At 43.9% G+C, this 12,733-nt stretch overlaps 1 protein-coding gene across 3 annotated transcripts in view; it reads right to left on the bottom strand.

Annotated features, from left to right (window-relative positions):
• Positions 1-12,733, bottom strand: part of Meltrin (meltrin) — a 30,004-nt gene that overhangs the window by 14,385 nt on the left and 2,886 nt on the right. The gene's annotated exons all lie outside the window — the stretch shown is intronic.

Raw genomic sequence — 12,733 nt, 5'->3', positions numbered from 1 at the left:
ACGAGCTTGGCCTTTCGCTTTACTGCAATCGACCAGAGTAGACTCTCAGTTTTCTCATAATTGATCCCTCTTCCTTCGATTCATCTCCACGATCCATCCATCCTTCTGATACAACTAGCCATTTCTCCTCCTCCAACGATCTCTTCTCATCTTTCTTTCGAGAAAACGTCTTCGTCAAATCGAATCAATAACGAATCCTCCGGTCGAACGCTCTTTCATCGTTATATACGAATTAAACCGTATTAAATGCATCTTTTGGATCTCGTTCCCGGAAAGAAGAGGGATTTATGCATGAAACAGGAATCCCGTATATATATATATATATATATATACATATATATAACGCTGGTGGTTTTTCACTCGATTGGGAAAATGTTAGCGTGTATAGCGAAGAGGGCTTGGAGGATTTGCGTGAATCGCGATAAGAAGCTTCCTGGCGAGGAGCGAGTGAGTCAGACTGTGCAGGTTTCCTCGGCAACTTCTTGCAAATCGATAGAGACGCCTAGCGTTCCCGACTACGACGGGGAGAAAAATCGGGGGAGTCGAAATTTCCGCGGCCTCATCCTAAAAAGCCCGAACCAACGCGTCGTTCTCTTCACGCTTCGACTAACTCCGCCTCGTAAATTCATTCGAGTTGTTGGTGGGTATATCTGTAGTGCAACAAGCTCTGCTGCAAAAAATCACGAGGGTCTATTTACTCTTGTCGAGAGAGAGAGAGAGAGAGAGAGAGATAATGAATAGGTATGCGCATAGTGTAGTAAACGAATAGGGGAAATTTAGCGAAGAGAGGGTGGGGAAGCTCGATGCGTACTAGTCGTGTACGTACATATGTATATATGTGTGTACTACAGCGTAGAATCGGAGAAAGGAGAATTCTGGCTGTTGGAACCGTTGGAACGAAGCGAAGTTGCAGCTGAGAGGGATCGTGCGTGCGTGTGCGTCTATATACGTGCTTTATACAGTATATGTATATATATATATATATATAGTATATTGGGCGTGTGTCATCGGCCCACGGCGCTACTACGCGTCTCGAACACATACGGGCGCATCGAGAAAACAGAAAAACAACCTCTTCCCCCCCCCCCCTTGCCCATTCTCCTATTAACTTTGAGACTATACTTCGACTCTTGGGATATTTTTCCAAGCCAGACCTTTTCTCGCGAGAATAAAACGAGAACCAAGAGCTGCTCTATGTACCGTGTTCGTCCACGGGAGAACAGGGGAATCATTGAAAAGGCCACAAAGCCAAAACCTCCCTTCCTCCCATGTATATATATGTATATGTATGTATACGTGTAATTCATGGAATTTTCCGACCGAGGACAGAAAACAGTTGCTAGATCGTTTACATAGAATAAAACAAAGGAAGATAAATATTAGAGAGAGGGAGAGAGAGGGTCGGTGTATTTGGCAAAGACGAGTTTTATTATTTTCACTATCGGAGAACCGAGCGGCGAGAGTTTTGCGATTCCAGAGCCAGACCAAAGGAGAGTCTGCATCGATATATTTCTGACGTGCAACAAGGGGCGGTTTCTAATTCCGGAAATAGCATCTGCACGTCCACTATTCCGCGTGGTCTGATCTGACCCCTACTTGTAACGTTCTCTCGTGCCTCTATCACAGTTCGCACGTCCGTCCCTTTGCTCATTAGCACGCACACAGAGACAAGAAAATTTCACTCTAGCGTTGTTCAATCGTCACACGCTAATTCCATCGTTCCGCTCAGCAATTACCACCTATATCTATATATTAATTTATGCCTAGTTCATCCGGCTGCTGCTGTTTACAAGCTGCAACACACGGGAGAGTACGTCGGAATTGGTCCTTGAGGAATGCAAACGTTAGGCGAGTATCGCGTAGAGTCCTTGGAAGAGAAAAGGAGGGATTTTTGGAAAGTGGGGAGGATGGAATAAATATTTGAGCGTCTCCCTTCTGTCTCGAGGCGATAAAAGCCAAGTGGAGAGGAGAGGAGAGGAGAGGGAAACCGAAAGTAAATTTTCTCTCTGGAACCACGCAGGGTGATACTGTTGAGTCTCCTTTGACAATTTCCTCATCTCCAGTTTGCACGGTTTGCCCAGTTTTCCAGTGCCATCATCCAGCAGATCGACGAACAGCCAGCAACTTTTCTTCCAATTCCAGCAGGAAATATCAAGCGAGAGTCTCTTAGCCCGATTCCCTCGATTGCTCCAAGCGGTTATATTTGAAAATTGGCACTCGTTGCGACACACACACATACACGCTAATACCAGGCAAACTCCAACGGACGATTGGCAAGAAAGAGCAAAGCCGGAGAATAAACTAAGGTTCATCGACACGCGACCCAGTCAACGACACTTATCGAACTAAACGGTGAGCTTTGCACAATTACCGATAACGAGCTGTACGGAATAATCATTTGACATCCTGCAACGAGTGCTTTGACCTTTTATTTCCAACGAATATCGACAATTTTCATCCGATGGGACTACACACACACATATACACTCTCGCGATAGAATCTGCAGGGGGATGACGCTGTAGAAAATTCTAGTATGATTAATAATAATTGATGGAGCAGAGTACGTTCTAGATTTGAAAGATTGTTATATTAGGTATATATATATATAGGCACGTCCAGCAGCGTTTAACGTGAGTCACAGTCACCGAGTCGTGTGGAGGACGTATTATACGCGCGTGGTACACGGGGGGTCAACCTGTGACTGCCTGCCTGCCACCGCCCAGACGCTATAATTATAAAGTTTAATTGGGTAATGTGACGAGTCGAGCATGCATATATATATATATATATATATACGTACTCGTCGGTTCCATTCACCAAAACTGACTTCTTTTTATTCCTCCTCCATCATTCCCCCTCGATCCTTTGAATCCCGTCGAAATCGTTTAAACCCGGCACATTTTAACGCAGCCGCAATTCTAGGTCGGTCTTTGTCGGGAAAATTCGGTGCTCCCGCGAATAAAATTCATTGAAAGGATGATTTGCATGCATCGGGCCAGCCAGCCAATCGAAAGAAACTAACTAACCGAGTAAACGCGAGATGAAAGGGAGGGAAGGATTAGTCGTCGCTCGGCACACTTTGGCTTCGGGATCGAATATCGAAAATTAGCCGGAGCTTCGTTTGCTTAAATTGATTTAAGCCCGACAATCGAGTTTTGCCTGCGATTCCCTCCGCGAGATGGAAAAAATCTTCTTTTCAATTTAATCGTGCCAGACGTTTCGTTATTGCATCAGGGAGCGAAAAATTGTCGAGAGACGAGAAGATTAGATTTGCGTCACACACGCTGGGTGAGCTGCTTAAAATTTAACGCGAGGAGTGCGAGACTGACTGGCTGGATCGTAAATCGAGCACAGAGAGACGTTTCTAGACTATACATATATATACAAGGTGTCCAGTAAAAGCTCTGCCAAATCGATAAATTCCTCCACTATACTGCCAAGCATTTCAAAGATTTAAACAAACTTGTTGAAATTAGATCAATCCTTGCGTAATTTCATCATTTTTATTCTATTATTTAATTTATGTATTTACAGAGTTATATAGAAATTTTTGACCAAGAGCAGCTCGCCGTATAATATTCCATAGATAAAGCCTCGATCGATTCAAGAAATCGTATAAACTTTTAATTACTTTTCACCTAACTTTGTAATTATATAACAAGCCACGCGAGAGAGAAAACATACACTGTACATATTTTTGAGATTCTACAAGATTCAACGGGACACCCTGTATATCACGATAAAGACGCTGGGAGGTATCTTGGAAATAAAACACTATCAGGTCGTCAAACGTATATATTCTATAAACATTCGCTCAACGATGATTCCGAGTGAAAATGTCGCACTTGGAGAGAGGAGAATCTCGAGCAAAACTTGCTCACTTAGCCTCGTTGTCTTAATTATTTTCAAGAGATTCCAATTGCAAAGTTGATTCCCTGGAATTTGTCGCGTTAATTAAAATGGATGAAATTTGTCATTGGATGCGCGGAGGGAAATTCTAGGATTGCCAATAATCGCATTGGACCGCACGAAAGCGAGCGTGTGCCATTATTTACGGCTATTTTAATTAAAGCCCGGTCAGACGAGGCAGCAGTCGGTTAGTCGGTTGGTTGCTTGGCCAAAGCAAGACAGCCTCTTAATTACGCTCCGCATATAATTATTATCCTCCAACCGCACCCACACCAAAGATCCCCATCATCCTACGTCATCCGTCCCTCTCTCTCTCTCTCTCTCTCCCTGCCCCCTCGATAATAATTTTTTCAACAACAGCAATTGGAATTCATTATGAGAAAAATTGCACGAAACAATTGCCTTGTTTACTCGGGGATTGGAGGAAGAAATTGCGAAAATTACAACAATTTGTCCGCAGAACTGCAGTAGACTATACATATATATCGTTGATCGTATATATGATATATTTGATACATATATAATATATCATCATAATTATCATCTCCCATATACCATCGACTTCCCGAGAGAAGAGGAATTAGTTTCCGGGAGACGAACGCTCTTCTTTATCAACGTCCAACGATCGGGCTTCCTGTATTCTCGAAATTCGGACGAGCTTCATAAATTATTTATGCCTCGATTCATCCTTCGTTTCCTGCCTCGATGGATCCTTCAAACTTTCCATTTCCACTCTTGTACCACCACCGCCTGCACGGGCTAATCGATTCATCGTACAGAGCTACGACGCTATAGAATTTACCAATCATCAGATTATACAAAACCCACCACTTTAACGCCAAAAGCAAATTGAACACTCGCTTATTATTAAGCCTGCGTGCGTAAATCTCCAGAATTAGAGGTGGTGCTCCTGTGAAAAATATAAAAAGTCTCTGATGGACTTGCACGGACGATATTAAAGTCACGCGATCGATCGTCTTATCGCAAACCTCCACCTGTGTATTCATATATATATATATATTATATTCGGGATTTATTAAGAATCTCGGCGTTATTTCTATTGCACAGCGTCTGCGGTAAAAGAACAAAAGAGGAAGAAGAGGAAAAAGAAGCAGCAGCAGAAGAAGAAAGGAAGAAAAGTGAGTAGATTTAATTTGATTTGACGAGATTTGGAAAGTTGCCAATTTATCCGTGCACCAAGTTGTTGTCCGCGGTGTTCGAGTGGTGACAAGAAAGAAAGAAACATTTTCAAGATGGCTAGTACTCGGTCAAAGTGTCCGAAACACTCGAGCGAATCGAGCATTTTCATCCGAAGAGTGCAGGACTCGGAGAGAAAGAGAGTGGAAGGAAAGTAAGGTTTCTTAAAAATTTGTAATGGATGGGAAGGGTGAATGGAAGATTAAAGCCTAATTCCTTGGGAAGCTGCTTTTACCGGATAAGCTTAGCTGGGAAAACGGTGGAAGGATTTCTCGGGAAATACGGGAAACTCGCGTAGACGCTCTGTTGAATGTAGAATAAATTCAACTGGCTCGGCGACGTTCCTTAGGGATCTCTTTTTATACCATATATATATATATATATATATATACATATACATACATACGTATATATATAGTACAGTGCACTATATATAGATATCCCTTGTAAGAATAAAGCGAGCACGAGTAGCACTCGATATTATTCCAGGTGGCCGAGTCTCGTCGAACCTCAAACTTGACGATTTTTAACCCAACTTTGCTTCCTTTTCGCTTCATCAACAAACTCGCTAGCCCCCCTCCACCACCTAGAGCACTCTTCTTCCCTTATTCATTATTATAATGTCGGATATATATATATACATTATTCATTATTTTGCGATCCAGATGGTTTTTCCGAAGGAATTATACGAGGGCGCCAAGAGCGCACGGCAGGAAGATTCTCTCGTGTTTTGCAAATGGCAGCGGCAGATTCTCCATTGTTTGGCTGCATCCGAGAGAGCTTTCAGCTGGCAAAAAAAGCTCCGTGCTTTGCGGCCTTGACATCCTGCTCTGCCGAGCCCGGGAAAAAGAGCAGCCGAGCAACCGGGCCGTAATTAATCGTAGCTACGGACAGAAAACACTTTGCGAGTTTTCCTCGAGCTTCCAGTCGATTCTGAAAGCTCAACCCGCCAAGATTTTATCCCTAAGATTCTCTAATTTTTCTCGGGCTTCTCTCTCCCGTCCTCGCGCACAGCCACATCGTGTCTTTTCTTTTTTCGGTCGAGCCTGGGTGAGATAAATTTTTCATTCTCTCGCTCCTTCCGCGCTCTGAATTTTCAATAAAAATTGACGCGTGCTGCGCCCGTCCGTTCGAGACTATAATGCTGTACTCTCTACTCGCCTCCAGCACAGTCGTAATGTTAATAGTGGGGGGGGGGGGGGGGGGGGGGAGGACGAACCGTTGAAAATTTAGTACGAGCGATAAAAGTGCGCGACGGTATATAGGAGAGACGTCGGGAGCAAAAATGTTACTCGTAAAATCTTTACGGTCCTGTCAGAACGGGAAATGCTGGCTCGGGAGAACGCGTGACTTTGAATATTTTCGAGGAGGCCCGCTTACAAATGTCTATCGCTATTGATATTTGCCATTAAATCCGAATGGATATCCCAGCTCGATCTCCTCCTCGCTCGCGCTCAAACTTCCCGACGAAGATGCTCGACGAAAAAAGCAGCAAGCCCTATAACCCACTTGGAATTATTCCAATTTTCGACTAATGAACGCTCTCGAGAGTTTGAGGACCCGCTCCTCCTCCGACCAATTCTCAAACTTGAACGTCGAGGATCGTTCGGGGATTTCTATATTTCCCCGTGGCTCTCGCCGAGAGAATAAGGAGTTTTCAGCGAAAAACCAAGCTTCGGCTGGAAAAGTCCTCGGGAATTAAATTTATCTTCGTTTTGTCCAGCGATTTTTCGGCCAAAGTATATATCGAGAGCTCGACCCTTTTCCCCTAACCCGTGTGGAAAAACCTTGTTCCATTTTCACGTTGAATCGACAAATATCCAACAACAATTCTCCATTCTTCGCTTGTGGCGTAATTCTCAAAGTTGAGGGGGAGGGGGAGGGGGGAGGGATCTGGTTCGGCCGAAACTTTACTTTTAAGTTTGGTGAAAAATAGTTAAAGGAAGGTAGCAGGGCTTGAGTTTATTTAAGAGTCGAGGGTTTAACCGTTGAGAGCACTTATGCAGAGCGAAGCTCGACGAAAAGTATATATATATATATATATATATATATATGTATATGAAAAGAAAAAGGAAGAAAAAGAATGGAAAATAATGAATAATAGAACAATGCTAGAATCGATTTTCCTTCTTTCGCGTTCCACTTTCCATCGCCCAGTCAAGTAGCGATATACCTATACCTATATATATATATATATATATATAGGTATAATATACGGCATAAAATACGTTACTCTACAGTACATATATTGTGTGCGAGCTGGCAAAGCATAGAACCGCAACAAGATAGGAAGAGTATATATATATAGTATATACGTGGTGCTTTATCGCGACAAGCGGAAGAGAGAGGAAATAGATATAAAACTAGAACGAGTAGTGCCGGTTGAGAGCAAGGCATCCTCGTTTCGAGTATAATGATACCCTTGATGGAATTAGCACTAGAAGCCCTCTCACTCGTCACAATCCTCACCAGTCCAGACAAATATCTATTTTTCAGAATTAAATCTAGCTTATCCCCGATGGTTCTATCGAAATTCAATATCAAGAATACGTGGTGTACCTTTCAAAAGAGTTTCGAATTTACGAGCAAACTCGCTACAACAGGCTAATACTAATACATATGTGTGTATATATATATACATATATGTACACTCGACTATAAGGAAAATTAGTGTCAGAATAATCAAGCACGAAGCCCGAAACCAGAGTTAAAAGTACGAGCCATTGTTACAAGCTCGAGGAATAGATTTGAATTTCGTTGCCAGATTCGAGCCTCGTAATCCAATGCGGAGAATCCTGATCCTTTCCATCCACTCTTAATAACAACTTTGACAAGGGTCCAGATTTCAAGATCAAACTTCCGATAACCATTCTCTCCTTCTATAGAAATTGAAATTTATATATAAATAAACTCGCGTAGGTTCTTTATGGGAAAGCAGAAATTATTTTCCAGGAGAAACTCTCGAATAAAAGTGAATCTCGTTCCACGCGGAAATTAAATCAATGAAAGATGGAAGAGTCGTAAATCCTGTTTAATTGAGGAGATGGAGGGGGCTACTCGAGTAACAGTATACTACATTCGTACACAACGATAATTTATGACACTTGAGATTTCATGGATCATAGGTGATTATTTTGCTTGATCGTGGGGTGCTGCGAAGCGTAAAGGACATATGGTTTTCGTGGTGGGAAGAAGCAAATATTTTGCTGCCGCCACCGCCGCCGCGTGGTAGAAAAGGCAAAAGCTAAAAGGTAAATGGCCTTTGAGAGCAAAAGCGTTTCAGGCTTTTGTAGGCCGACGACTATTGTCTCACGTGGCAATTATGCCCGTCTACGCTCTATTGCAGCAAGCGTGTGTGTGTGTGTGTTTAGTGCGGTATATATACCTACAGCTGGGGCAGAAGAGAATGATTTCCGGTTAAAGTCAGGAGAGAAGAGGAAGGAGGGGAAGGGAGGGGGATCCTTCTCCCCTGTACATATGTCACCTTGACGAAAGGGCCCAAAAATAGGGGCAGCAGCACGTGCCCAAACTCAATAGACCGTAATACACGAAATCCCTCGCTCTTCTCCAACCAAATTCCTTTTATTATGAAAACCCACAGTCTACATCGATCCCCCACCCCCTCCTTATCTGCAAAAGTGCACGGCTCTCTCCCTCCTTGGAAAAGGATCTGCAAAATATCATAGCAGGGCAAAATGCGGTGGCTCGCGTTTGGACGAGTTCAAAGAGACGGTAAACTCGTTACGGATATACATAGCTTGGCGTGGATAAAGACACAAGGAAGGAGAGGGGAGGGGGAGAAAGAGGGAGAATATTTTTGAAACTGACAACATGTGTCGGCGAGAGGGAGGAAGAATTACGAGGGTTCACGGGTAATATTTGGACTTGGATCCTGCAGGCAGCTGGATCCCTGACGTCAGAAGCTTAAAAACTTGGCGAAACATGCGGGAATAGAGTTCTGATCCTGTTTGTTTGGGGAAAAAAGGAAGAAATATTGGAGCAAGATCGGTAGTTTTATCATGCAAGCTTGTATAAGAAGAGAAATCGGATAGCGATTCGATTCTCGTGTTCCATATGGAGAGCGAGGATCCTCTCGTAACATCAGCATAGATTGGGCGAATCCTGCGACCTTTATGCGATCGATCCTCCTCCCCCGCTGCTCTGCTCCACTCCTCCTGCTCAGCCGAGGCTGGAATAAAAGCTGGCGCGCGCGCTATTCCGCTAAAATACTCCAAGAGGGACGTGACTCTTTTCAGGCCAGATAAGGCTAAAATTTGAATTTTTCCTACCATAGTCCGACTTCCTCTTACGTGACTCGATTCCCCTATTGCTGCCTTGCTGCACCAGCGGTAAATTAAACTTGCGATAAAAATGCGCACTATATACATATATATATATATATATATGTATGATGTAGGTATACTCACCCAACTGCGCGCACATTCTCCTTCAATTTTCAGCCATAAAATTCAGCTATTCCAAGAATCGTCTTTGCACACGTGCGCCAGCACGTGGATAATGGAGCTGTTCATTCGTTTCTACCCGCTGCACGAGTTTATAATTCAGCCAGTCGGAGGAGAAAAACACGCACGAGCGGCGCTTTCCCCCGAAACCGATTGGAGATTAGGACTGAATAAAGCAGCATGCAGCGTCAATTAACGTGAATCGGACCAAACGTCCGTTCGTGGGAGGTGGTACACACATTTATATATATACGCATCGGTATTTTTCAAGTCATCTCTCTCTCTCTCTCTCTCTCTCTCTCTCTCGGAGGGGAGATTCCTCGCGCGTTCCCGAGTGCTACGGGTCACACGCCACGCACACCCACGCGACAAATATATAGTATATATATATTATTACTAGCTCCACCTACGCGTCCTTACGACTCTGCTTTCTTATCTCTCCTACGTATACATATATACACGGCTAGTGCTGAAACGCACGAGAGGATCTCGACGGAATTAATGGAAAATTTCGCAAATTTCGTCATCCTGCGCCATTCGACATATATATACGTCGAGTGGTGCAGTTTTAATTGGTGGTAATCGCTCCGCTCGAATGCAGGATCCTTCGGGGCATAAAAACAAAGAAGAAGAAGAAGAAGACGGGGAAGGACGAACTGCAGGAGTGGATTCGAGTGCAAATCGATCCTGTTTGCAGAAGAAACTCCAAACTCGGGGATCAAGCTGGGAATCGTTGGCTAGTGGAAAAACTTGGGCTGGAAATTCACTCCATTGCCAGAGCAAATCTATTTCGACAATGTACACACAGCTCCAGGAAGCGTATACACGCTATACTTTGCCTGCTGGATTTTATTGGCCATTTCCATGCGCTTAAAATCCAATCCGACTTGGATAAATTTGTCCTGGCTGCTCGTGATCCCACTCGTGGAAAATCTACCGATTCTCGTCTTTCCTTCTTCTATTTTTCCATTCCTTTTCATTTATTTTCTCGTTCCAAGCGCGCAGCACCCGAAAGATTAAGAGCAATGAAATAAGTTTGAGGAAGGACGAGGGAAGCTTTTCTTGCCCAATCAAGCAACAGAAGCAATGAATCGGCAAGCTCCCTGCCTCGTCCCGCTTCTGCCTCGTCCCGCTTCTGCCTCGTTAATTATTAATGAGCGCTGTAGCAATAATTTTCTTGCGGCACGATCGATCGTCGCGCGGCCTTCGATTTTCTTTCCATGCCTGCCGAGTCCCAGTTTTGCTTGGCAAACGGTGTCCAATGGGTGTGGGTGCCTTGCCACTCGCGCGCACAATTAGAGAAAGCCATTGTGCAATGTTTCGCTCGTCGCTATATAGCCTGGCTGGCTCCCTGCCTCCCTGGCTCGTCGCGAAAACCTCCCACTCGCGCGCTCGCCGCCTCGTCTCGTCTCGCTTTTCCGATAAGAAAAAATACTCCCAACAACTTTTCTCTCCTCCCTCCCTCTTCAATCTAATTAAACAGTTTAGTCGGTAGAACAATATTTCTCTACGTCTTTTACACCCTTTTCTTTTTTCTCCTCCCTCGTAATTTTGTTCGCTTTTCCCACTGCAAACGATCACTCGCCATCGGTTGGCGAATAAATTCGTTGGCGAAAATTTCACGAGTCCGCGTTGAAATTCCGGGGGAGTTTATTTTCAAACAAAAGAGGGCGAGAGAGGAAAATTATGTCGCTTCGCGCGCGGTTATTCGATTCCAGCCTGGCGCTATATAGGTACCTGCACGGGGAAAAAATTGATTTCGCTGCGCGTGCCGCTAAAACATTCCGCTGAAATATTTTCAGCGTATATCTCGACATCGATAGCATCGGGAAATGCAATATTTGAGAGCAGGCAATTTTCGGCTTTTTCGACCAGACGAAAAATACCTTCGAGCGCTTTACCTGGCGCGTGCATGCATGTGTAATCTACGGTGAAAAAATCATATTAAAAATGTTTTTGGCGTTGCTTCGAGGAATTCCTTTGTGCGTGGGTCGGCGGGTGGGTGGTTGAGAAATTCAAACGGAAGGGGAATAATTGGCCAAGCGAGCGAGAGAGAAAGAGCTTGATCGTTCCCCAGCGAGATTGAGATTGAGGTCCTGCCTCGCCTGCTACAGGATGAGAGGGGAGGAGAAGGAGAGCTCGATAATGGTGAATCGATTAAGGGATAAAAAATAAGGGAGAATCTAGACTGGCGCATTTATTAGACCGGAAGTCGACTGGAACGTTCGTCGACTTTGTCGTTGGACGCTTGAAAGTTTCTGCAGACTAGACGCGCACTTAGCCGTGCACCAAAGTGGCTCCCATTGTAAGGCTAATGGCTTAATCGTAGCGTGATGTACGAGTGGCCCCCCCCCCCCCCCCACTCCCAACATCCCTCTCTGGATCCCAATGATCCAACTCGTCGCGTATACACACTGCCGCAACCAGCCCTCCCGCGCGACCCACGCCGCACGCTTGCTTTTTTCCAACACCCCAAATCGATTAAATATCACAGAGTCGCCAACTTTCAAAGCGCTGCAAACTCCAAGCTTCGCCAAATTTCATTATCTAACCGTTTAAAGTCACTTTTATCCAACGCCAAACTTTATTTAATATTGGGAGACGTAAAAAGCTTCTTCAAAGGTCTTATTATTATCGTTGGGAGAGCTAACGAGAGGAAATTGCGTAGTTTGTTATCAGCGATAAAGAGAAGGTGGCCGTGAGTAGTCCTGGATTTATTTCGATGGAAAGAAACTGGAGCCTCTCGAGTAGCGACGAATTTTCAATCTTATCGTTCAAAGTGCATTCTCTGCATAAACATAAACACACACTCTGCACTTTGTATGCTTTCATAGTTTCGAATGCGCTCACTGTGTCTGTGCTTTTTAATTGTTTTTAATTAGCCTAAAAGTAAACTCGCTCGTAACTATCAAAGTTTCTGCGACAGGCATTCTAGTATTGTTTCTTCTTAAGTAGAATTTTAAACCAAACGCAAATTACCTTGTATATCGGTCCTTATGACTGCTATAACGACGGCAACAAAGATTTCAGAATTTCGAGGTATTAACTGACTTCGAAATCATTAATTTTACACAATTGAGTTAAATTATAGAAGTAATTATAGTAATTGTATATACAGCTTTGTTAAAAATAGTTTATGCCGGTATTACATTTTCAGCATGAC

The sequence above is a fragment of the Prorops nasuta genome, unplaced genomic scaffold (assembly GCF_024137725.1).
Source record: "Prorops nasuta isolate Cenicafe-Biocafe unplaced genomic scaffold, Cenicafe_Pnas_1.2 PNAS00008, whole genome shotgun sequence".
NCBI lineage: Eukaryota > Metazoa > Arthropoda > Insecta > Hymenoptera > Bethylidae > Prorops > Prorops nasuta.
Note: the sequence above shows the minus strand (reverse complement) of the source record. Positions and strands in the feature narration are given on the sequence as shown.